A 26163-nucleotide genomic window follows, 5' to 3' on the forward strand; every position below is an offset into this window, starting at 1 on the left:
TGAAGAAAAGTACTTCAGCATGTGATGTGTATATATATACACACATATATAGCAAGAAAGGAGGACATATTACTTTTCACTGATGGGTAATCAATGACATCAGCTTGGTAGACCTAATTTTATGGCAAAACTAAGTCAGTCTCCAATAAATAAGACTTCTCCATTAACAAGGATTGAACTAGGGACCTCCTGAACTAAAGCATGAGTTGTCATTGACTGAGCTATAAAGACTTGTAGAGTAATAGCTGTAATGGACTCACATCTTCTATAAATCAGGCACAGAAGGTTGACACAAGCCTCCATCCACAAAGATATTTATGTGCCTAAACTCCACACTAAGGCACCTAAATCTCAGGTTTAAGTGCCTGCATTCACAAAACTCTCCTAGAACCCTATAGGCACCTAAATTCAGTCAGCACCTAAGTTTTCAAAGTAGAAGTTCCCTAGTCCTCTGAGCATGCACACTGCTGTATCTCTCCAGGCACCTGCACCTATCTTCCTCCTAAGCCTCCAGATGATTCACAAGTTCAGGCTGGTTGCCTAGGTGCAGACCCCTAGGCTCTCTCCTTTTGCTGAGGTGCTGGAAATGAGAGATGCTTATCTGCTAAGGACACAGCTGTGTTCCCAAAAATCAGCTCAGCACTATGCCTCCAGGGTGGAAGGGGTGCAGAGTGATTCAGAAACTGAAGGAAGATAGGTGTTACATGCAGGGCTCTCAGCAGTAGCTGTGCTCAAGGGTTGTCTGCCTTTTCAGGTCCCATTCAAAGTCTACCTGCAGACTATAACAACGTTATAGTTGTTAGCTTAGTGGCTAGCACACTCCCTAGGATATGGGAAATGCAGATTCCATCACCCCTCTTCTTTTTCCCAGGGGGCAGGGAAAGGCTTTGAATTTTATTTTTCTGCATCTCAGAAAAGCTCTCTAGCCATTGATCTATTGGATAGTCTGCTGTGGGGCTCTGTCAATGTCTGCTGCTGAAATTATTCCATTGGGCCAGCGAGCTAGAGCAAGTGAGCAATAGGGGGAATGATTCTGCCATCCAGTCATTAGGGCATGTACCTGGGAGGTGGGAAAGCCCAGGTCCAATCATCCTGCTCTAATCACTTTCATTATTTAGCCACCATGGGACAGTTTCAACAGGAGAGATTGAGGGGCTTTCCCCCATCAAACTATTCCATAGATCAGTGGTTCAAAAACATGCCTGCTATGTGGGAGATGACAGTTCGCATCCTAGCTCTCCCTATGGAAAGGAGTGAACCTCAGTCTCTCACATCACAGGTTTGTGCTCTAACTAGTGGGTTATAAGGTCCACTCTTCTTGTGGTCATGTTGTGTAGAGTGAGGCAGGTACCTCAATCATTGCCTTAAAACATGATTTAGGCAGCTGGTTCCCATTTGTGGATTGCTAAGCAGGGCTAGGTGCCTCTCTACAGTCCAGATTTAAGTGCCTATTTCCAAGAGAGCGGCACAGCTTAGCACATTCCCCTCTAGGAGGTGCCAACCATTAGCTACCTTAGGTAGTTCCCTGCCTAGTATGCTGGCTTTTGTGAATCACATTCTTAGGTGCCGAGCTCTCCCCATTCATTATATAGGCCACCTAACTCAGCTTGGTGAATGATAGTATTATTCCTATGACTTTTCTAGGTATCTAAAAGTTAGGCAACATAATTCTGAGCATTTCAACAGCTAAGTTGTTTTGTGAATCCCACTCACAGTGACCAGTGAGTTACACTTGGAGCAAATAATTGATTTTTTAGTTTGCTAGCAAAAACAAAAAAACTGGGAAAAAATCATTCAGGAGCAACCCAAAAGTATATATATATATATTTTCCTTGGTGAAATAAAAAACAACAAATTTGTTGACTGAAAGAAAATCTTTTTGATTTTGGGCATTTACAACATAGAAAATAAAGGGTGCTTTCCTTCCTACTCCCACCCTCTTTTATCCAATAGCACAATGGTAAGGGGACACTGTTGGGGGCATACACTCAGGTTTAAATACCTATTCTGCAGCAGGCAGGTCAATCCAGGTGTCCCCTGATCTACAGGAGTACCCTAATCACCACCCTATTGGCTATTTGGGTGTTGGGTGCTCTTAATCTCCTCTGTTGAAGTTGTTCCACTTTCTATAAATAAGTTAAATATTATAAGGTTCAGTAGCACAAATGTATAGCCTGGTGGTTAGAACAGCTTCTCCAAGAAAATCAGAGAGACCCTCCCTCAGAATATCCAATGGCACACTTAAGGCATACATGAGGGAGACCTAGGATTAAGTCCTTGCTTTGTGTCATTGACAGCAGGGAAATGCTTCAATTACTTTTACAGCCTTATTCCCTCTAGATGTACCCATGGCAAAACTAAGTCCAAGATTTTAGCACACTGGTCATGTACCTGAAACACAATTAAATCCAACCCATTTATAAGATCAAACTATGTTAAACTGAAGACTTCTAACACACTGTACATAAAACTTCCACAACACCTAAAAGATTCATAAACTCTGCTGCAGTGTTGACCTTTTATTGGCATTTTTTCCCAGCATGCCTTTCTGGGCTTGGCTCTTTAAATCTGGCAGAGACAAGCAGCTAGAGCCCTAAAGGAAGCGCTTCGCACTTGGAAGCTGCTGGCTGTATCTTAATTTTCAGCTAGTAAGTGTCTGTTATGTTTTTCCTTTTTTATGGCTGAAGCAATGACATATTCACATATATTATAATCTTATTTTAATCCTTATTGTTACAAACTGGAAAAGCAAAGGAGCCTCTGTATCTCCCTGCCTTTTAACTTTAGTGGAGTTGTGCTGACTTATATCTCTACTGAATTTGATCTTTAATACCTTCCCATATTGTGGGGAAAAGACAAGATTTTATATTTTTAAATAACAGAATATTTGAATGTATTGTGTATTTGTATTGTTCACATACCTCCTAGGACACTTTCTGTAACAGCTTCTTTGCTTAGGGAAAAGTCATTTGATATGAGGGCTGGTTTCTCCCACTGGAAGTATTAGAAGGCCAGGATCCTCTGATCACTCTTTCATTATTTATTCTATAAATATGTTGTCATATAGATATAAATATCCCTATGCAGCTTGTATTTTCTCCTGAAAAGCAATAATGAACTGCTTGTCATAATCTTGGTTTTTCCCATCTCTTTGGGTCAGGGACTGTGTCTTCTTAAGCATTTGTACTATGCTGAGAACAATGGGGCCATGATTCTGGGGCTTTTGGGCTCTACTGTGACACAGGCAACAAAGTCATCATGTGTGGCTCAAAATTCAAGGAAAAATGAGCCCTATTTATATATTGATATGTGTGTGGGGGGAAGGTAAAATTGCATGGGAAACAGTATTTATAACATGAAAATTTACTATTGCAGAGATATGTGTATACGTGCATATATATATATACAAATACACACACACCCTTAGTTTTGAAACACAGCAATTAGGCCACCTGGCTTTTAATGAGCTATTTATTACTGTATCTCCTCGGGGAATAATATAAGCAGAATATAGATACATATGAAAGGCTAAGGATATTTTTTTATTCTGAATCTGATTTTCCCTAGCTCTAATTCACACTGTTTGCTGGCACACAGATTCAATACTCTGTGCTACTACATTGCACGCTGGTGTAAAACATCTGTGCATAATTCTGCCTTGCTAAATGTCCTCTCTTTGTATTTTCAACTAAAAATGTGTGCTTCCTATCCTAACCTCTTCTGGTGTGGAGTATCTTTCCTAGGTATTGTTAAAACAGTACTATGTTCCACCCCAGAAGTGGCTGTATTTGTGTGGTGGTCTAAGACATCATTTTTATGCTAGATGCACATGAGTATGTGTTCAGTATGTAAATAGTATACATGGTGTCTACAGTAACTCCACAGTTAAGGTTGTGTTGAGATTTTCACTTAAAGGTAAACAAACATTCCAAAAGCAGAAGGGACTTGAGGGGTGGAGTATACAGGGAGAAGTGGGGAAGTATTCCTTTAATGCGCCAGGCAAAAAATCCATGAGGAATCCTTGAAGCACAGACATGTGGACCCCCTATCATTCCAGACTTCAGATCCCACAGTGCTTCCTGTGTCTGTTTCTCCTCCTCTCTAATTCCCCCCCACCCCAAATCTTCTCTCTCATGGACCAAAGAATGGTTCAGTTTACTGTCTTCTGCCCCATATGGTAACCACAGATCTCTCACTTCCTCACACAACAAGCTTTTCACTCATGAAAAACCATAATTTTGATCATATAATATTTCATTTACATGTAAAATGCTAAATTTCACCACTGTGATTACAGAAAGGCGATTTGTTTTCACCTACCTAGGATTGGAGTTCAGGTTGCACATTTGAATATGATTGTGAGGAGCTAGATGTGTGCATTGTGGTTGTTGATATGTTGGAGCTGAGAAGAAATATAGTGTGGAGCTGAGAAATCTGCAACTGGATATTATATTTGGTGGTAATGGGCGAGTTGAGGCTGGTGTTTATATGAACTGTGTCTTAATAGGTAATTTCCTGGAATATTAGTGATAGTGTTGATACAGATGCAGTTGAACAATTTTTACTGCAAGTCAGTTTCATGTGGGACTATATATGCACAGGTGCATGCACATACACTGTGACTCAGCCTGGAAAGATCTGGGTCAGCAAATGCTCCATAGTCCTGGAATAGGGCAACATGGTTCATGAAGTCACACTGTCTGTTTTTGCTCACTAGGAGGCTCTTCTTTTTTTAAATGTCTGCTGGGAGCGATAATTGTCAGTAGTTGTAAGCAAGAGAGCAGCTTCTCTGGTACTATCAAAATGATGAGGTGGGATCACCTTATGTCAATGAGACCAATTCTGCAGAGTCAGAAGCGTAGCAGCAGCTACCCATCAATCTGTTTCAGAATCAAAACTGGGTCACAATTGTGACCCAAAACCACCAGCTTGCAGACCCATTTTCCTGTAAAGTTTCCCAAAATCAGTGGTAGAACTATTCAGGCTAAATAATTTTGTAGTGATACAATGCTCAGTTATACACAGTGACCTCCCAATGTTTTACTTGTAAGTTTCTGTAGGGTATTGTAAGTAGTGGTTGTAGAACAAATGAAAGTATGAAGGGCATAAGTAAGGAGGCTGGTTCAAATTCGGAGAGATATAAATATAAGACTGCAAGGCATGTTTATTTAGTAGGGAGGAATAGCTCAGTGGTTTGAGCATTCACCTGCTAAACCCAGGGTTGTGAGTTCAATCCTTGAAGGGGCCACTTAAGGATCTGGGGCAAAATCAGTACTTAGTCCTGCTAGTGAAGGCAGGGGGCTGGATTTTATGACCTTTCAAGGTCCTTTCCGGTTCTAGGAAATGGGATATCTCAATAAATAAACTTATTTTCTCCATTTACTAGAGATAGTCCCAAATTCCAAAACTCAGAACTGGATTTTAAACACCCCTATTTTCAAGTGCTTTGATCAGGGAGTTGCTGTTCATATCCACCTCTAGCATTTCTATTCTGAAACATTGAAAATGGGAGAGATAGGGGAAGGTTTCAGAATGCTGCTGCAGCACAGTGTGTGTTTATATAATTCACATGAGAGAGCACAGAGACAAGGCTAGCTTTGAAGCTGGGCTCTCCTAAACATTCTCTCTCTAAGGGGGATAAAATACTGAAAAATACTTGGTTTAAACTGCTGCCAAAACTCTTATAGTTTGTACCACTTCTGGAAAAGACCCTGGGGACCAGCACTGGAATCCTTTCTATTGATTGGCTGGTTAAATAGAGGCCTATTAGATTCAGACAGGCTAGATTGATTATACAGCAGCAGAAGGAGCTTAGACTCAGAGCTGAGAGAGCAAGAGAGGGAGAGAGTATGTACTATAGCATCAGTATGTGACTGCTGGTGCCTGATAACACTGATACCTAGCTCCCTCAGTGGACAACTTACTGAGCTACCTTTTTCCTTCACGAGAGGATGCCAGCCTCAAGCTTGTGCAAGTGATGATAGACTGGACCTTGGAATAGTTCATTTTACTTATCTCCTAACAAGCTGCATCTCTGAAGAAGAGGTTCATTACTGAAAACAAAAATTTGCCCTCTCCCACTAAACCCACACAGCATTGATGATATACACAGTTTGATCCTCCAGGTAAGGATTTTATCTTTGTCCTTTCTCAGCAGTTAATAAAAAAATGCATTATTCTTTTGTATACCTTGCATGTTAAAAATACCTACAAGCTTTGGCTTCATGTACAGTATGTATTTATTGCATATAAATTCTCTCATTCTCAGGTGGATAAGTATCAAATACTATGCATGCACAGAGAAAGGATTAGGAAGGAGCTCTAGATTGTGAAAAATCTTGATTATACTTTTGCCCCCAACTAAGTGAAAATTAATTGGTTAAAAGTGACATTTTTCTATCTACTTGTGCGATGTTATAATGTAAACTGTCCCACAGATGCTAAGCAGTTTAGGGCAATAACAGCATAGCAATAAGGCTCCCTTGTATTATTAATTCTTGGCTGTTCATGTTGTGCAGCCAGGTAAGGCAGGCATTTCACTGGAGCATTTCACAGTGCTTGTCAGTAGTTTAAAACAAAATCTGTCTTTTGACGGCAAGCTAACTACTGCTTCACAAACATGATCTGTCTTAAATGATATGGCATTATACTGCCATCTTATTAGAGATACGGCAATTATAGCTAACGTTCTGCTTGCAAAGAAAAGACCAAGGCTTAGGAGCTGAAACATGAATCCTCGGATGTTCAGTTATTCTGTGCCTGATGTGCCAGTCCTATCGGGCTGATTGCCGGTTTTGATGTGACATTGACACTACACTCCCTTAAAGCGTCTTTTGTTCTGCGTAAACTTTTCACATATTACATCCCTCAGCTTGGTGGGAAACAGTTTCATTACCTCTATGGAAGGTGATAGGTTAGAAAAGAAATAATCGAGCTTTAGGCTAAGCTGCAGTCAGGAAGTTGATTGACTTTGGGATTATAGGTGACAGGAGAGTAAAGCTGAAAAGACAGCACTGTGACTTCAAACAAAAGGCATTCATATCATATTCTCTCTAACTGTGATGATTTGCATCACCTTTCATGTTAGTTTGTTTGTGCTTTCTGCTTCTTGATCCCAACCAAAAGGATGTTTTTGTATTCCAGACACTTTAATTTTCTATCTGAGTAGAGTGGAGTAGTCACTACATTAATCCAAGCATTTGAGCAGCTATTCTCACAACCAGGCACAACTTTCCTGTGGGTCATCTAGTTAAGAAATTTTCACAGAAGGTTACTGATCCTAAAATGTCTGTGCTTTCAAACCCTAAATTGCAGTCTACCCCAGCGATGGCAAACCAACAATAAATATGCTGCAATTACCATTTTTCCTCCCCCAAAATATTTTGCCTATAGAGTGTTGTATATGCAACATTAAAGTATTAAATATCATTTCACCTGGTAACTACAAAACCCCCACAAGTAACACAAAATATCTTATTCATAATTATTCAGTTCACTCTTCATATTTTGTAGACCTTAAATATTAATTAAAACTAGTTCTGTAGGGCAACATGGTCACAGATAAATTTTTGAAATTGGCATTAGTATAAAGGACCAGAGTGCATACTTGAATGGGTGAGTGAGGTATCTGGGCTCATTTTTAATATACTTTATGAAAAAAATTGCTAGAAATGTACAAATGCAAACTGACAAGCCTTAAAAAAAAAACCCAAAACAGTATCTGTCTATTCTATTCAGCTTTCTGCTTTCTTAAATAGTCCCAGTGTCTGTCTACTGATAAACACAATTTATGCATATAGGTAATTCCAGCCTTTCCTCCTGTGATATTCTTCACATTTAACAGTGGACTCAATTAGGGCCAGATTCTGCGGCATTTACATGCATTGAATAGGACCTCACTACATGAGCAGTCCCAATAGAATAAATAAGACTGCCGGACAGAATACAGTACTGTACAAGGTGAGTAAGTGTCAGAATCCAGCCCAAAGCAAGAGAGAGAGAGAGAAATGCTTTTTATTTTATCTACTGACAATGTTAACAGAGCACAGTATACGTGTCAGATACTGAAAGGAGTAGAGCTAGCACGTATATTAGTTGTGGCTGGGATTTTTCACCCAACTCCCATTGAATTTCATTAGGAGCCGAACCCCTAACTCCCTTAGGTGGCTATGAAAATACACGCCTGTCTCTTTAAATATGTAGCACTGAGGGTAACATTTACAAATACTACTTTTGCATAGCTTTGACTAAGAGCTCTCCGAAAGCTTTCACATTTCACCTCTCCCTTTTATCTGTGCAGACATGCTTGTTTATTGAACCTGTGCAAATTTAAATGTACCACTTATGAAAGAGAGGAATCACTGATTGTTCTTGGTTGTTTCCCTCAATGGCATTTCCCCCTCCCATATAAAACTACAAAATAAGCATCAGTTTTAATTTAATCAAAGAGGGGGTGTAATATCAACAAGCCCCCCCACAAACAAGTATCTAAAAACATTAACACATTGATGGTCATCATGAAATTCTAAAAGAAAATTACAAGGATTTTATTTTTCTACTAGCAATACTCAGCTTGAATAATTATTTAAAAAAAAAAAACACACACAGGAAAAAAATCCAAAGCCTTCACATTATTTTAGGTTTTGAGATTGTGCTATTAAAATGTGTTGATAGCATCTGTGCATAAGTTTTACACCATAAGGGTTCACTTTTGTCAGTCCCTGGTTTAAATAATTTAATTTACCTCTTAAACACGTGTTCGTTTCAAACTGGATTTATGTAGTCTAAACTGTTCATTTCCTTTGATTTTTTGAGCACAGAGAATCTTGACTGATCACTCCATTTCACACTTTGGTTCAATAATATCAACCATTTACCCAAATTACTAATTTTTCCCATTCAGAAACTCATTTTGCTTCTGCTTTCCACCAGGAACTCAGGAAACTGAAATCTATTTATTTTCACAGATAACTTGAAGCCATTAGGGGGCTCTTTCTTCCTATACTATTCACACAGCAGGCCACGTTGGATAGATGCTATTGGTTCCTATACTCATTTTTAAATAAGTTCTGCTTGGATGAGTTTATTCTGAACATGTAACTATTTTAATCAGACAGAACAACTGGAAAATATTTATTGATTTATTTGCATGCATGCCGATGGTTGGGAGGCTAGTCCTGATGCTGCTGCTGATTTATACAGCTATGTTTTAAATGTATTGTGTCCGTCCATCCATCCATCTCGCTGTCCGTCCAGTGTGTGTAGGGAAATACTTTCAAGAAAAACAAGACAACTGCATTTAATATTAGTTGCTGCAAATGTCCAAAAGATGCTACATATCTGCTCATTCCAGAAACATTTCCTGGGAGCTGTCATGAAAAGAAATAGTTGATGAGTGCTCTGATATGGTTAGCGAAAGACTCATATTTGACTGAGCTGCCTGATAAGAACCTGTCATAACTATAAAGGGAAGGGTAACAGCTGTCCTGTGTACAGTACTATAAAATCCCTCCTGGCCAGAGACTCCAAAATCCTTTTCCCTGTAAAGGGTTAAGAAGCTCAGGTAACCTGGCTGACATCTGACCTAAAGGACCAATAAGGGGACAAGATACTTTCAAATCTTGGGGGGGGGGGGGGGGAAGGCTGTTGTTTGTGTTCTTTGTTTTGGGAGTGTGTTCGTTCTCGGGACTGAGAGGGACCAGACATCAATCCAGGTTCTCCACATCTTTCTAAACAAGTCTCTCCTATTTCAAACTTGTAAGTAAATAGCCAGGCAAGGTGTGTTAGTTTTCCTTTGTTTTCTCAACTTGTAAATGTACCTTTTACTAGGGTGTTTATCTTTGTTTGCTGTACTTTGAACCTAAGACTAGAGGGGAGTCCTCTGAGCTCTTTAAGTTTGATTACCCTGTAAGGTTAATTTCCATACTGATTTTACAGAGATGATTTTTACCTTTTTCTTTAATTAAAAGCCTTCTTTTTAAGAACCTGATTGATTTTTCCTTGTTTTAGATCCAAGGGGGCTGGATCTGTATTCACCTGGAGTTGGTGAAAGGAAGGAGGGGGAAAGGTTAATTTCTCCTTGTTTTAGATCCAAGGGGGCTGGATCTGTATTCACCTGGAGTTGGTGAAAGGAAGGAGGGGGAAAGGTTAATTTCTCCTTGTTTTAAGATCCAAGGGGTTTGGATCTGTACTCACCAGGGAATTGGTGAAAGGTTTCTCAGGGCATCCCAGGGAGGGAAAAATTGGGAAATGGTGGTAGCGGAACCAGAGCTAAGCTGGTAGTTAAGCTTAGAAGTTTTCATGCAGGCCCCTACATTTGTACCCTAAAGTTCAAAGTGGGGATCCAGCCTTGACAGAACCTTTAAGTTGTTTGGAATATGAAATAGGTAGTTTCTTCAGACATGCAACATTCTATTTGAAGGAGAGAATAGATGACAGTGAACTTTAAAGTGGATGCTATTTGTTTGAAATGAGACAGAGAGAAAATGCTACACTCTTCATTTCCCTTTTTCTCTATCAGCCTAAACCTGAAAACACTTACTCATGTGAGTAATCCCACTGAAGTCTCTTTTGGCCAGATTCTGAAGCTCTTGGTCATGCTGAGTATTACCTGACTTGAGAAGCCACCCGAGTGGAATACAACACTATTCCATAGGCATGTGTCTGAGTATTACTTGCAATTTTCGGTCCTATTTCTGTATATAGTATTATTTAACATAGCAAATTGACATCAATACAGGGCAGCTGAAACTTAGATGAAAAGTAACAGAAGTTAGCTTAACTAGTGAAAATATTTTCCAATGGAGGTTATACCAATAAGTATACTTAGAGCGATCAGTGGTTAGCAGTGTTGCCCTCTCTGTACTGAGGGATCCCTCACACTAGCAGCACACATCCTATTGTGTGGCAGATTTGCTGCACAGTTCCTCCATGCAGGAGGTCACTCCTCAACAGCTTCCTCAGCATTGGTAACTGTTGCACAATATCGGAGGTGGCTCTGGGGACTGAAACTGAGCAGTCAAAGGCTATGAAAAACCCATTCATAAATCTCAGTGCCAAAATCTAGAAACAAAATCTTTCTACTTGATTTAGGCAAATATTGTAGAAAAATATCTACTGACTGGGAGATTTTTCTCCAAATAAATTATATTAAAGTAGTATTTTTCTTTTAAATGCAATCATTGTGCTGTACTGCACACTGATATGGCCTCAACTGGAGTATTGTGTCCAGTTCTGGGTGCCACATTTCAGGAAAGCTGTGGACAAATTGGAGAAAGTCCAGAGAAGAGCAGCAACAATGATTAAAGGTCTAGAAAACATGGCCTGTGAGGGAAGATTGAAAACACTGGGTTTGTTTAGTCTGGAAAAGAGAAGACTGAGGGAGGGACATAACAGTTTTCAAGTATATAAAAGGTTGTTACAAGGAGGAGGGAGAAAAATTGTTCTCCTTAACCTCTGAGGATAGGACAAGAAGCAGTGCGTTTATATTGCAGCAAGGGCAGTTTAGATTGGACATTAGGGAAAAAATTCCCAACTCTCAGGGTGGTTAAGCACTGGAATAAATTGCCCACTGGGGAATCACCATCATTGGGGATTTTTAAGAGCAGGTTAGACTAACACCTATCAGGGATTCTCTAGATCAGTGGTTCTCAAACTAGGGCCGCTGCTTGTTCTGGAAAAGCCCCTGGTGGGCCGGGCCGATTTGTTTACCTGCTGCGTCCACAGGTTCGACTGGTCGCGGCTCCCACTGGCTGCGGTTTGCCACTCCAGGCCAATGGGGGCTGCAGGGAGGGTGGCCAGTGCGTCCCTCGGCCTGCGTCGCTCCCTGCAGCCCCCATTGGCCTGGAGCGGCGAACCGCGGCCAGTGGGAGTCGCGATGGGCCGAACCTGCGGACACAGCAGGTAAACAAATCGGCCCGGCCCACCAGGGGCTTTTCCAGAACAAGCAGCAGCCTTAGTTTGAGAACCACTGCTCTAGATAATTCTTAGTCCTGCCATGAGTGCAGGGGACCGGACTAGATGACCTCTTGAGGTCCCTTCCAGTTCTATGATTCTATGATTGCCAAGGGATCTGTTGCTAAAACATGAGAAGACAGGCTCAAGGGAATGCATACACTAAAAACAGTGACACAATGTGAAGTTGGAAAAAATATGTGAGTCAAAGCTAGCATAAAATTATTCCCCTCCTCCTTCCATTATTTTACTTATGAAAGAGTTATTTTTTATAACTGTTTAATTTTGAAAGAGGATATATTTGGTGGGTGACTTTTCTTTTGATCACTGGACAAGGTAACCTTCCAAGTCTGGTTGTATTACAGAAGCTTTGAAATTTGTAATTCTGTTAAAAACAAAAGCTACCTTGTAAAACTGGTTTCAGAGTAGCAGCCGTGTTAGTCTGTATCCGCAAAAAGAAGAACAGGAGTACTTGTGGCACCTTAGAGACTAACAAATTTATTAGAGCATAAGCTTTCGTGGACTACAGCCCACTTTGTTCTGAGTATGAGCCACTCAAAGTTAATTTCAATGTACTTATAAAAGGACGCGATATTCCTATTCCTGCTAATTTGTATCTTCCTACACAAATAATGCTATGTCCACATTTAAACCACTGCAGCGCAGCAACTGGACCACTGTAGCACTTCACTACAGAGATGGCAGGGGTCCTCTATAGCTGTAGTTAATCCACCTCCCCAAATAGCAGTAGCCCAGTCGATTGAGGAATTCTTCTGTTGAACTAGCACTGTCTAAATGGGAGGTTAGGTTGGCTTAACTATGTTCATAGGGGTGTGGATTTTTCAGACCCCTATGCTGCCTAGCTGGGTCCCACCTAACTTTTTAGTGTAGACCTGGCCTAAGTTATCCAGTTGAACAAGAGAATAGGAGTAGTCGCAGAGCAAGGTATTACTCAATGTGAATAAAGATGGGAGGATTAGCCAAAATCATCTCCTCTTTTACTATACGGGTAACTTAACTTTTAAAGTACACCTCTATCCCGATATAATGTGACCCGATATAACATGAATTCGGATATAACGCGGTAAAGCAGTGCTCCGGGGGGGCGGGGCTGCACACTCCGGTGGATCAAAGTAAGTTTGATATAACGCTGTTTCACCTATAACATGGTAAGATTTTTTGGCTCCTGAAGACAGCATTATATTGAGGTAGAGGTGTATTGTTGTTTTGGTAGTAACTAGGGGCCACAGTCAGTGATCAGACACTTTACACACATGTAGCAAAAAGATGTCCCTGGCCAGAACTGCATCTTAAATAGAAACACTAAATAGTCGTTTTCCTTTTAGATTTTCCTGAAGATCAAAATGATTGCATGCTTGCTTGTTTGCAGTATTTTCTGTGAGATGATGTGCTGCATTCTGAAAGGAGGGGCTGCAATCCATTTTATTACAGTAGAACCTAGTGGTTCCAACCAAGATTGGGAAACCAGTGTGCTAGGTGCTGTAGGTACATACAGCAAAAGAGAGTCCTTGTTTTGAAGATCTTAGTCTAAGGAGGCAAGACTGTCAAAGGCTGAGAGAAAGGAAATATGATTTTTGAGATGGGGACCTGAGGCCCAGAGTGCCTGAGTAACATGAACAAGATCACACAAGAAGTCTGTAGCAGAACCAGGTAATGAAGCCAGAACTCTTAGGTCAGAGTCTAGTGCATTAACCCCAAGCTCACTGTCTTCTTCACAAATCCTGTATAATTTAATTATGCTTTGCTTATCCAAAATCAGTGAGGATTCTTCAAACACACACACGCACACAATCTCACACATAGACGCTCTTGCCACAACGTCTACTGTATTCCACTGCAGAGATGTCTCTAATTTATTGGCTGGTGAATTTTATCCTTTAAATATACACACTATGTAAAGCACTTTGAATTACTTTTGAATGAAAACTACTGTGTAATTGTAAGGTGGTATGATAAACAGAAGTCACTCTAAAACTTCAAAAAAAAAAAAAACAGGAGTACTTATGGCACCTTAGAGACTAACACATTTATTAGAGCATAAGCTTTCGTGGGCTACAGCCCACATCTTCAGATGCATATAGAATGGAACATATATTGAGGAGATATATATACACACATACAGAGAGCATGAACAGGTGGGAGTTGTCTTACCAACTCTGAGAGGCCAATTAAGTAAGAGAAAAAAAAACTTTTGAAGTGATAATCAAGATAGCTCAGTACAGACAGTTTGATAAGAAGTGTGAGAATACTTACAAGGGGAGATTGTATCTAATCTAAGTTGATTGTATCTAGTTTGCATATCAATTCCAGCTCAGCAGTCTCTCATTGGAGTCTGTTATAATACTCAAAAACCAGTGGGAGAACACTTTAACCTGTCTGGTCATTCAATGACAGACCTGTGGGTGGCTATCTTACAACAGAAAAACTTCAAAAACAGATTCCAACGAGAGACTGCTGAGCTGGCATTGATATGCAAACTAGGTACAATCTATTTAGGATTGAATAAGGACTGGGAATGGCTGAGCCATTACAAACATTGAATCTATCTCCCCTTGTAAGTATTTTTTACACTTCTTATCAAACTGTCTGTACTGGGCTATCTTGATTATCACTTCAAAAGTTTTTTTTCTCTTACTTAATTGGCCTCTCAGAGTTGGTAAGACAACTCCTACCTGTTCATGCTCTCTGTATGTGTGTATATATATCTCCTCAATATATGTTCCATTCTATATGCATCCGAAGAAGTGGGCTGTAGCCCACGAAAGCTTATGCTCTAATAAATGTGTTAGTCGCTAAGGTGCCACAAGTACTCCTGTTCTTTTTGCGGATACAGACTAACATGGCTGCTACTCTGAAATCTGAAACTTCAGCTAATGAAACCTGCAACTGTCTGGGATGCTCTGCTAAGCATGAATAAAAAATTTGTCACTGATGAATGTATAAAACAATTATTCAGACATGTCTCCAAATAAGACTCCAGATATGCTTAACAGGAAACATTTTCCCCATTTTCTGCTTTCTTGGAGTCAATGCGGGGGAAGATTGTCATGTGTCTCAGACTATCATTGCTATAAGTAAGAAGCTTACAAGAATAACTTAAATATTATGAAAACTGTTAAAGACTCCTTTTAATAGAGCTGATTTTATATATATATAGATATAGATAAATAAATAATATTATGCACATGAAGCTGGATATGTTGCTGTTGTTTTTTCCAGTTTCTTTTAAAAATTAAAAAATAATTAAAGCTGGGACCCCTGTTCCCAGCTATGTCAGGTCTACCCAGGATCTCCATCCTATTTAGCAATGTGGAAAGAACAGGTCATGACTCACTGACAGCTATTTACAGCCCCTGACTTGAGAAGCCCAGGAATAAGCCAATGCTTATATTAGCTCTATCTTTTGTTCCTCACATCATCTTGTATGTAAATATATGCATACCCCCATCCTGTTCTGTATTGTTGTATATGTAGCCTCCACCCTGCAATCAGATGTGTGGATGGACTTTTGCACCAAAGCAGAAACCAGGTGTGTTCAGTCAGGCTCCACACTGGCACAAAGAGCCATCTGTGTAGATCCAGTTGCAGGATGTGGCCCCTAGTTAAGTTCTGTGGTGGATATAAGGTATTGAAAAAGCTTGTAACCCAGTGCATGAACTTTAGTTGGTCATCAGATGTTTGAATCCTGCAATGAAATGTGGTGGCTGTTTTTTCCAATATGTACAGTCATTCTATACACCTAACATGACTAGCTGTAATATATGGAGAAAGAAAGAAAACACTTTACTGTGTATAATGAAGAAAAATACTATTAAACTGTGTGGAAGAACAGTCCGGAGATAAGCTTTTACAAATTTTGGATGTACTTGAATTTCAAAGCCCTTAGAACAGAGGCAACAAAATGCTACTGCTTTGCAAAAACACTGAATATGTTGAGGTCTAGAATGGACAAATCTTCCTTTGTACAATAATTAATCATGCAGGTCTGTGGAGTACAAAATACATCAGCAAGGTCCTGCAGAACAGGTGATAGTGAGAAGTACTTCTTTTAGTTGGCTGTCCTTCTTTGGCAGATTTGTACCTTAGAAAATTAACTTGTTTATAGCAACAACAAAGCCATGGCAATTCCTTTAATTATTTATACTTTTTTCTTAATAAGTATTTTTCATGAATTCCAGTAGTTGGCTAAGGACAGTACCCCAAGTATATTTTATACCTTCCAGTTATTTAAGATCCCTGATATAAATTGGTGTAAGTTGAGCTTCCTGGCCAGCTCTGAAGTAGTGACTACTTCAGTTACTAAGAATGCATGACGATTAACTATTTGCTTGATTCCATTGAGGATAGTACATTTGTTCTTAATACTGCAGAATGATCAGCAGTCCTACTTGTACATGGCCCATATAGGTGAAGATGATAGACTAGCCAGGTGGCCACTGGGAATTACGTATGGTATAGAGGAGAGTAGCAGTATATTGGCTTATAAACTGTTGCATTAATCTTTTTCCTCTTGGAGTAAACAGGCTTCTGTTTCCTCTTCTAACAAAAATGGAGACAATTAAATGGGTTTTCCTTTTTTGCACTGCGAGTCATCCAAAATCCAAACAATCGTTCTTATCAGCCCCAGCCTCTATTGGATGATAAATAAATGTACTACTGGGTGTAGAACCATAGACTCAATCCAGCTACAATTGAAATTGATGGCAAAACTGCCACCAACTTCATTGGGAGTAAGAATGGGCCCATTATTTAGTGATTTCTTGTGATGTACAAAGGCACTTAAACGTGACCCAAAGCTTCATCCAAAATTCAGATCCAAACTTTTTCTCAAGTTTAACTTAAAAAAAATGTGCGTAACCTTCACATTCCAGTTTTGGCTGGGACAGTATCTGGATATACTAAATTATCATACGGGAGACTAGTGTTTTCAAATGTCCTACCCAATTGAAACCAGAAAGTACAAATCCTCACAGGAAAGCCACCTCTCTTCAGCTATCCTACCCTATTCTGAGACGTGACAAATTTCAATTCGCTTCAGATAAAGTTTTGGATGCCATTCCAAAACATCAAAGCTTTTGGAGGTTTGCCCATTACTGCTGTGCACTCATGTAAGAGAACAAGAAAGCTTTTCTTGATAATTTTCAAACACAGACCTATAATTAAGTAGATAATTTAATTAGTGCAATATCAGCAATGCAATTGGCAACTGATCTTCCTTCTCCACATCTTATTCCAATAAAACATCTAGGGCTATATTGACAGTTGTCATGAAGCCACTTTGTTACACTGATACAAAGTGGCTGCAAGGAAGCTATAAAATACCTGGTAAATAACCCTGGTAAAGAAATCCCCTCTGGTAGGTGCAACATCAGCTCTGCTGATTCTACCCTAATCCCTGCAGGAGGCCATGGTGCAACAGTTAAGGCCGGGGGATGGAAAGGGCATTTGGAGAATGTGGAGGGGTTGTTGCTGGGGCAGACAAGTGCTCCAGCTATTCTTTGACTGTCACAAGGCCTTGGGCAGCTTGTGTGCAAGTCAAGTGGACTGTTTAGTTCCCAGGAGCTCCTGGATCAAGGTGCAAACTACCCGCCTCAGTGTTTGTGCAGAGATGATCTCCCCTGTTTATACTAGCAATTGGGGCCCTGTCACAAGCTATGCTCTTCCTCACTGCTGATGAAAGTAGTTTCAAGAACCAAAATTTTTCCCTCTCTAGGAAACTAACAGGTCCAGATAAAGTCACCTCCTATTGCTGGTGTACAAGCAAGGAAGCAGGCCCTTCTGAATCTAAATTGTGACTTCCCCCCACTCTAGCTTCCCTTTTCTCCTCCCTTCTTTTATGATTGTCATCTGGGCATAGTGGGTTTGTGAGGCATAGCAGCATCCATTCCCTGAGCCTCTTAACTCTTTCCTGTATGGTTCTAATGCCCTGCAGACTTGTCAGAGGATGGGAAGAGGTTTCTGTGTTATTTAGATTCTTGTAAGGAGCTCATCACCACAATACTTGTTCAGCTGGCTTTACCTGGATGTCTCCAATCAGATACTAAAAGGCTCAATAAGAACACAAACCCTTTCAGAGTATTTTGAACATCCATGTAGCAAACAGCAAAAACAATTACTAAGCCCACAGCCTGATGGTTCTGAACTTCTCTTAATAAAACAGTTCTCATTATTTTCTACCAGTTTTCTTTTTAATCAAATAAAAAGTAAATTCCAGGATTGAAGTCCAGTCCTCTGCCAATTAAAAATATAACACCCAGGGGATAACTGCTGGGAACATTACATGTAGTAATGCAAATAATGATTTTCTAATGCTCCAGAGATGCCCCCGTTTGACCTACACTCGCTCTAGTTTATAGAAGTCAAACTGTTTAAATCTGTCTTGTGTCCCTTTTCACATGAGATGTTACCAAACACCTCAGCCAGGAAAGTTTTCCATTTAGTAGCCTGAAGTCTATCCCCACCCAAGGCACATCACTGCCAAATATTTCTCAGAGTTTCTTTATAAATGCAGTACACAGTCTTCCCTTCCGGAAATAATCTCAGGGAGCTTCAGGACTATGCTACTTTGCAAAGGAAATTGTTTAAGGCTATTACCCTGTTCCAGCCAATCAAATGACTATTCTACTATTTGAGGAGGTATTTTCTGCTTATTGCATCATGTACTTTACTAAAGAGAAGAAATGGATTGGCAAAACCCAGGCCAAGTGAATAAAAATACAGCCAAGTGTAAAGCATGAGGGCATTACAGTCACTTCAGCATGCATGTGATTTGGATTCTATGTGTCAGAGGTACTTCACCAATGCTGTATAACATCATGGAGGTGCCCTCTTATCTGAGGCCTTGGCTACACTTACCAGCTAGTTCGACGGCTGGAAATCGAAGTTCTGGGTTCGACTTATCGCGTCTAGTCTGGACGCGATAAGTCAAACCCGGAAGTGCTTGCCGTCGACTGCGGTACTCCAGCTCGGCGAGAGGAGTACCGCGGAGTCGACGGGGGAGCCTGCCTGCCGCGTGTGGCCCAAGGTAAGTTCGAACTAAGGTACTTCGACTTCAGCTACGTTATTCACGTAGCTGAAGTTGCGTACCTTAGTTCGAATTAGGGGGGTAGTGTAGACCAAGCCTGAGAAACAGACTTTCACCCCCGACTATGTTGCTGTACTTAAATACAGCAGCCCAAAGGTTCTTGCTGTCATTCTTTAGTCTTTGAACACTTAAAACCAGCTTCCAGGGCCTTCTCAATTTAGGGATCCTTTATCAGAAATGCAATCCTTTTGGCAATCCACCAGCACCTGGCTCTAGTGCAAGACTGGCTCTAGGCACCAGCAAAGCAAGCACGTGCTTGGGGCGGCACAATTCCAGGGGCAGCATTCTGGCCAACTTGCTTGGGCAGTTGTGCTCTCGGAGCTTGGGGCAGCAAATTTTTTGCTTGGGGTGGCAAAAAACCTAGAGCCAGCCCTGGTCTAGTAAGCTAAAGGGCCTGATGAAAGATATTTATTTAGTTTGACTTGTTTTTACAGAAAGGGAGCTTTGTATTCTCTTGACTGAGAATATGACAAAATGGTTCCTAAAACTCTTGTAGGCAGCAACCATGTTTCTCCCCAGTTACCCATGCATAAGTCATGTTTTGTTTTATTTTTTAATTTTGAAAATGTGTCTAGTCACCATGGAAAAGGATGCTGTAATAAATATTGCATATATTTCTAGTTGGCAGAGGAATGGAATGTGATCTGTATCTTGAGGTTACGTTTACACCTCATACCCTACATGCCACCTCAGGAGGTATGTGTAGCTACATGAAGCAGTGAAAAGCAGGTTGCATCACACATGTCAGGGAAAGACTCGGAGGGCTTGGCAGTGGGGAGCTGCTAGAGCCTTTCACCATTCCCTCTCCCTCTGCACCAGAACCTTCCCCACTGCCAGAGTCTTTCCTTGTTGTTTACCCAAATGCAAGAATCTTTCCCCTGTGCTCAAGCATTTTCCTGCACTGGTGAAAGTCTCAAGCAGTGGGACACTATACTGCTAAAAACAGAAGTGTGGAAAGGGAGGCACTGTGTGGGTGAGCAGAGAGCCCTGAAGGCTACATACCAGGGTACATACCCCCAGGGCTCAGAAATGTGTTTGCTCTACTTGCCTAAGCGATACCTCATCATCTACACAAGGGGTGGGCAAACTTTTTGGCATGAGGGCCACATCTGGTTGGGGAAATTGCATGCAGGGCCATGAATGTAGGGCTGGGGCATGAGGTTGGGGTGCAGGAAGGGGTATGGAGTGAGGGAGGGGGCTCAGGGTAGGGGTTCAGGGGACAGGAAGGGTGTGGAGTGGAGCAAGAGGCTCAGGGCAGGGGGTTGGGGTGCAGGATGGGTTTGGAGTGCGGGCTCTGGGGTGTCAGTGGCGCGGCATCGCTAAGGCAGGCTTCCTGCCTGCCCTGGCCCTGCGCCGCTCCCGGAAGCGGCCGGCACCACGTCCCTGCGGCCCCTAGGGAGTGGGGGGAAGAGGGCTCCGAGTGCTGCCTTTGCCTGCAGGCACTGCCCTCCGCAGCTCCCATTGGCCGGGAACGGGGAACTGCGGCCAATGGGAGCTTCGGGTGTGGAACCCACAGGTGAGGGCAGCACGCGAAGCCCTCTGCCCACCCCCCCTTCCACGAGGGTGGCAATCCCGTGGGCTGAATCCAGCCCACGGGCCATAGTTTGCCCATCCCTGATCTTCACTGATATTTATACCTGTGCTAGGGGGACATACACTGTATGTGTTTTCAATTATGCTGAAAGGAATGTGCAGTGTAGACATTATTCTTTCTTAAGCACTTTTGTAGTTGGAGTTGCTTTACATGTTCATTTGTGCATTTTCAGCACCATACTAATAAATCTTGAGTTTAGATAGTAAAATATAATTAGGTCAAACTTCACACTGCTTGCCTTGTAGATGATGCTTTAACTTCTGGATTTAACTGCCGGCTTGTGTGTTTGTGAATGTAGAGCTGTGCCAACTCAGTGAATTCTAGCGGTAAATCATAAGATGCCCTGGTCTCAGGAAGGATAGTATATGAATGAAAATAGATGTATATGATAACTTATAGGTTTTAAAGCTGAGTCTTTCCCCAAATTGAAAGCACATAAGACCAATTCATTCTCATATTTTGCTCCTGTGTTTTGCTTGTATATTCACCATCACTTGTCATTAATTTCTGCTATTTTATTTTTTAATTTACCTGTTGACTCACCTTTTGGTACGCATCATTGCAATATCTGTGGTGGAAAAATATGGTGGTGTTCTTTGAAGTGCTAATATTGGGATAGATGTATCATTTTAAAGTAGTAATGTGGGTGTTTTGTATCCCAGAGGACAGATATAATACAGCAATTAAGTGATTACCCAGGCATCACTTTGCTACTTCAACTCACAGGAACACATTTAACTCAAAAGAAGACTGATTGTAGCTCATGCAGAATTAGCACCTTTATTCTACTTTTTTTTTTCAAAACATTTTTTAAAAAAGCGCAGGACATTCTCTTACACCTTGTTTCAGTAGATAAATCTACAAATTAATTGCTGGTGTTACTAATGTAAAGAAATTGTAAGTAAATTCCTTTTAGGGCCTCACACTTCTTGTATTTGACATAAATGCAATATAGTCTAAACTTTCTAAAATACTCTTCAAACCTGTGTATACACCTAAATGAGGTCATTATCTTTAGCCCCCAGTCCTGCTCCTTTTGAAGTCAAACCCTAAATACCCTTTTCTCCAAATGCACAGAACTAGGACCTGATTCTCTTCATACTTTACAGCATTATGAACCAGGAGTAATTCTACTGAAATTAATGAAGGTTTTCTGACAATAAAATTGGTATAAGAGAGCAGAGAATCAATTATTTATCTTCTGTATAACTAAATTTTTAAATTGCCTTAGTTATTTCTGTAGCCTTTTTTATATTTACTTCATTATAGTTTTGTATAGCTAGGAACTAAACTAATTTCTTGTCAGTATCTATTTTTATATATCCAAACTGTGGTGACTTTATTATTTCTAAACTCGTTGGCAAAGTATATAAAGTTCTACTGAGAGAATTGTGACTACAGGCCAAGTGAGACAAATATTACTACTAGATTTAGGATTGGAGTGAATTTGGGACTATGAGCTATTGTTTCCAAAACCAGACATTGGGGATTTTTTCTCTGGTGTTTTTTGAACATGCCTAATCTCTTCCATACAACAAGAGGAAATCATGTTACCATGTGCCATGTTCCTAGGGAAAACACATGGAAAAGTATGGGTCTATTTGAAGCACCTGGTCCTGCAGACCTTACTCAGGAAATTTACCTATTACTTTCTAAGGACTTTTGCAATAACAAGGAGTACAGGATTGGACCCTAAATCTGATTTCATGACATTTTGTATGTTTGTGTATATTGGCAGGGGCAAGGGAATGCAAATATAGCTCTTGCATCCATTTTTGTATTAATATAGTCTTGAAATGAGTCCATGTCTTTCCATTGTTTTCTTAGAACATTATGGGCTCCCTCAATAGCGGAGAGGGCACATCAGTTCTCAGTGATATTAATTAAAAGCAGTGTTGCCTGGTATCAGATTGTCTGTCTGTTTTTGCTCTCCATTGCAAACTCAGGAGGCTTTCTGACAATGTGATTGCAGATCAGTGATCAGAAGAGAATCGGTTAACACTGACCTGAGCTGCAGCCATTTGCTGGTGGGTGGAGGGGCACTTCTGTTTTCAGTATGGTGGATTGTTGAAATAAAATGGCCTAAGGACGTTGTCCCATAGAATTGTGGGACATCCCTGTAGCTGTGCCACTGTAGCATTTTAAGTATAGACAAGCCTCAAGTGTAGCAAGCTACACAACTTCGCAGCTAAACCGTGCTTGCTGATGCGGGACTTCTCTGGGAATTTCCTGACTGTTTTTTTTTTCTGGGCTATGAGAAGAGAATGAACACATCCTTTTTCATCCTTTCAGACTCCCCGCTCTCTTTATAACCCTCCTTTAATGTAGGCAATCTGGGGAGTCCTAATTTTTTGCTGACAGGTTGAACATTTTCTCTGGGGCAGGGAAAGACCCTTTGCCTTTTTCCAGATGTGAGCAGATAACCCCTTCTCTGTCTATTTTTATGTGTGGGCTATGTACATGCTATCCCATCACCCTATCCAAGTGAACAATAAATGTAAATGTTCATTAAGTCTCTTCCTGAAGGGCATGTACTTATCTTCCATGTTAGCTTTTACCCGATTATGGTGGCCACACATTAAGATGCATTCGGAAAGAAGATTAGTGTATTGTATTACCAACTCCAAACTTTCACAAATTAAATCAGACTCTCAAAATTCATGTTAAAGACTTTAAACTATTATTTTAAAAAAACCAAAAAACTCAGGATTTTTATTTTCCATCTGTTTTCCCCCAAAAACTTTTAGGATGCATGTGGGTCACATTATCAAGTTTTCTTTTATTTTTACATTTATGATAGCTAGAATCATAATTTTCTTTTATTTTTTTTAAAGAATAAAAATAAAAGATAGAAAAAAAGGTGAGTTCCTCATGTAATCCTGTAACCACTTGTATCCAGGAGCTGGGGCATTTAGTAAAACATCAAATATTGTAAGATTTTTGATAAAGTTGTGAGAGTTGTAAACACTGAGTGTATAACCTGCAACAAGGAGGAAGAGACTCTGAAAGTCAGACTAACACCTATGACAAGAAGTTCAGATTTATATGTGCAGTTTCTCAAAGTTCAGAGGGTTTGGATTTGAGATTCTGATTCTCGCCATCCTCTAATACAGGGGTCGGCAACGTTTGGCACGCGGCTCACCAGGGTAAGCAGTTTATTTACCTGCTGACGCAGCAGGTTCAGTCAATCGCGGCACCCGCTCGCCAGGGTTCACCGTCCCGGGCCAATGGGGATGGCGGGAAGCGGCACAGACGAGGGATGTGCTGGCCGCGGCACATATAATCTGTTTTAAAAAAATCCAGATGCTAAATACTTACTGCACATTAGTTTTTAAAAGTAATTTCTGCCTAATTTAAAATGAGCATAGTTGTACTCAAACAGCAAAAAAGTTATACTTTCACATTTAAAACTGATTGAACCCTTCACAAGCTCATCAAATACTGTAGCTGAGGTAAATTATTAGTCAGCAAAACAATGCTCACTTTTCCCTGCTCCTCTAACAAAAATAAGTCTCAGTCTTAGGGTTACCATCCATCCGTATTTCCCCGGACATGTCCGGCTTTTGCGTCTCTAAATAGCTGTCCGGGAGGAATTGGTAACAAGGTTAAAATGTCCGGGTTTTTTTTCTTCCTCGCCTCCCTCCCTCCCTCCCTTCCATGCAGAGTGCGGCTGCTGATTGGGTGGCTGGGCCGATTGAGCCGCTCCCATTGGCCTCCAGCAGCCAGAGCCCTCCCCTGCTCCCCCCTCCCTCTGTCTGCAGCCCTGTGTAACACACAAACTGACCCATCAGGCAGCATGTTTTGCCTACACGTGGAGCCAGAATGGTAAGGGGAGTCCAGGGGAGGGGGCAGTCAGGGAGCGGGGGAGTGTTGGATGGGTCCCCGGCCCTCCACCTGCCACCGCCCCTCTACGCGTTCCCCCCCCGTGGGGCCCCCTCTCCCTGCCTGCCTGCCTCTCCCTTGCCTGCTTGTACTGCCAGAATCAGCAGCAACTGCTGTCTGCTGCCCCCGGGTCCTAGTGTCCCCCATCCACTAATGGGAAGACAGGCTGCCCTTACCCTGCCCTTCCACCCTAGCCCCAAGCCTCTCCAGCGCCCCAAACCCCTCATCCTCAGCCCCAACCCTCATCCCCCGCACCATAATCCTCTGCCCCAGCCCTGAGCCTCCTCCTGCATCATGAACCCCTCATCCCCAGCCAGAGCTGTCATCCCCCCATACCCTAATCCTCTGCTCCATCCCTGAGCCCCCTCCTGCATCATGAACCCCTCATCCTCAGACCCACAGCCCTCACCCCTGCATCCCCTCCTATCCCCAAACTCCCTCCCAAACGCCCTTCCCACACACTCCCTCCTGCCCTCAAACTCCCCCCCAAAGCCTGCACCCCCTCCCTTTGCACCACCTCCCACCCCCAAACTCCATCCCAGAGCCTGCACCCCTCACCCGCTCCTGCACCCTAATCCCCAGCCCAGGACCTGCACTCCAGACCTCCTCCCCCCACCCAAATCTTAGGCAGGTGGGGGAGGGGTTCTGGGCACCACCAAAATTTCTACAACCCTGCCACCCATGTGAGTGGATAAGGCTTGGGGCAGTCAGGGGACAAGAAGCAGGGGGGGTTGGTGTTCTGAGGGGGGCAGTTGGGGTGGGAAGTGGGAAGGAGTGGATGGGGGCAGGGCTAGGGCGGGGCTCCCCCCCCCCCCAGTGTCCTCTTTTTTGATTGTGGAAATATGGTAACCCTACTCAGTCTAGCTTTCCAAAATGAAGCCAGAGTAATGTTGTCTATTGTAAAACCTGAGCCTTCCATATTTCTATCTCCTTACTTCCCTTTACCTTATCACAAAGAGGACAGTCTTGGGATCTAAGTTATTGTGCCTTTGCAGAAAAAATGTAAGCTCTACTCTTGTAGAGCCAATTCATCAAATTCATTGGAGACTGTCCAAAATGAGGGAATGGTCTCCAAGAGCTTAAACAAATCTTTACTTTTAGGACAAGATTTGAAACAGGACGAAGCCGTTTATATGTAGGTTCACTTTGCTAAATTCTACCTTCCTGCAACAGGCAAACTCACAAACACATCCCTATCATATTTGTAATGTCTGATGAAAATAATAGTTTATAATAAGGCAAATCTATAACACCACTGTATTTTTCAGACTGGTTACCTTTCTCTTTGCACAGTGAGAGCCATGAACACCCTTAAAGAATCTTTTCTGGAAATGCACTGAACAGTATGATCTCATCTGGTATAACTATTGACTACACACAAACCCATTATAGCATTTAACATACATATGCTGATTTACTTTATATAGTAAAAGATTAAACCAACCCAATAATGCCCATGTCAATAAAAAACAATCAAATGTCGACATATTTTTAAATACCTAGAGAAAACTGTGACCCTTTCATTCATACTACGCTTGAGACAGTGTCTTTTGTTAAATGTCCCATAAACCTTGCTTTAACATTGTTTTCATTGTTACGGTTGCCAACTCTCCAGGATTCTCCTGGAGTC

At 41.4% G+C, this 26163-nt stretch overlaps 1 protein-coding gene across 2 annotated transcripts in view; it reads left to right on the top strand.

Annotated features, from left to right (window-relative positions):
- The first annotated feature begins 5866 nt into the window (after positions 1–5866).
- Positions 5867–26163, top strand: part of CDH18 (cadherin 18) — a 922085-nt gene continuing 901788 nt past the window's right edge. For both annotated transcript variants that reach the window (XM_054020313.1, XM_054020314.1), the window contains exon 1: positions 5867–6125. The gene's annotated coding sequence lies outside the window, so the exon portion shown is untranslated. The remainder of the gene's footprint in view (positions 6126–26163) is intronic.

This window comes from Malaclemys terrapin, chromosome 2 (assembly GCF_027887155.1).
Source record: "Malaclemys terrapin pileata isolate rMalTer1 chromosome 2, rMalTer1.hap1, whole genome shotgun sequence".
Taxonomy (NCBI): domain Eukaryota; kingdom Metazoa; phylum Chordata; order Testudines; family Emydidae; genus Malaclemys; species Malaclemys terrapin.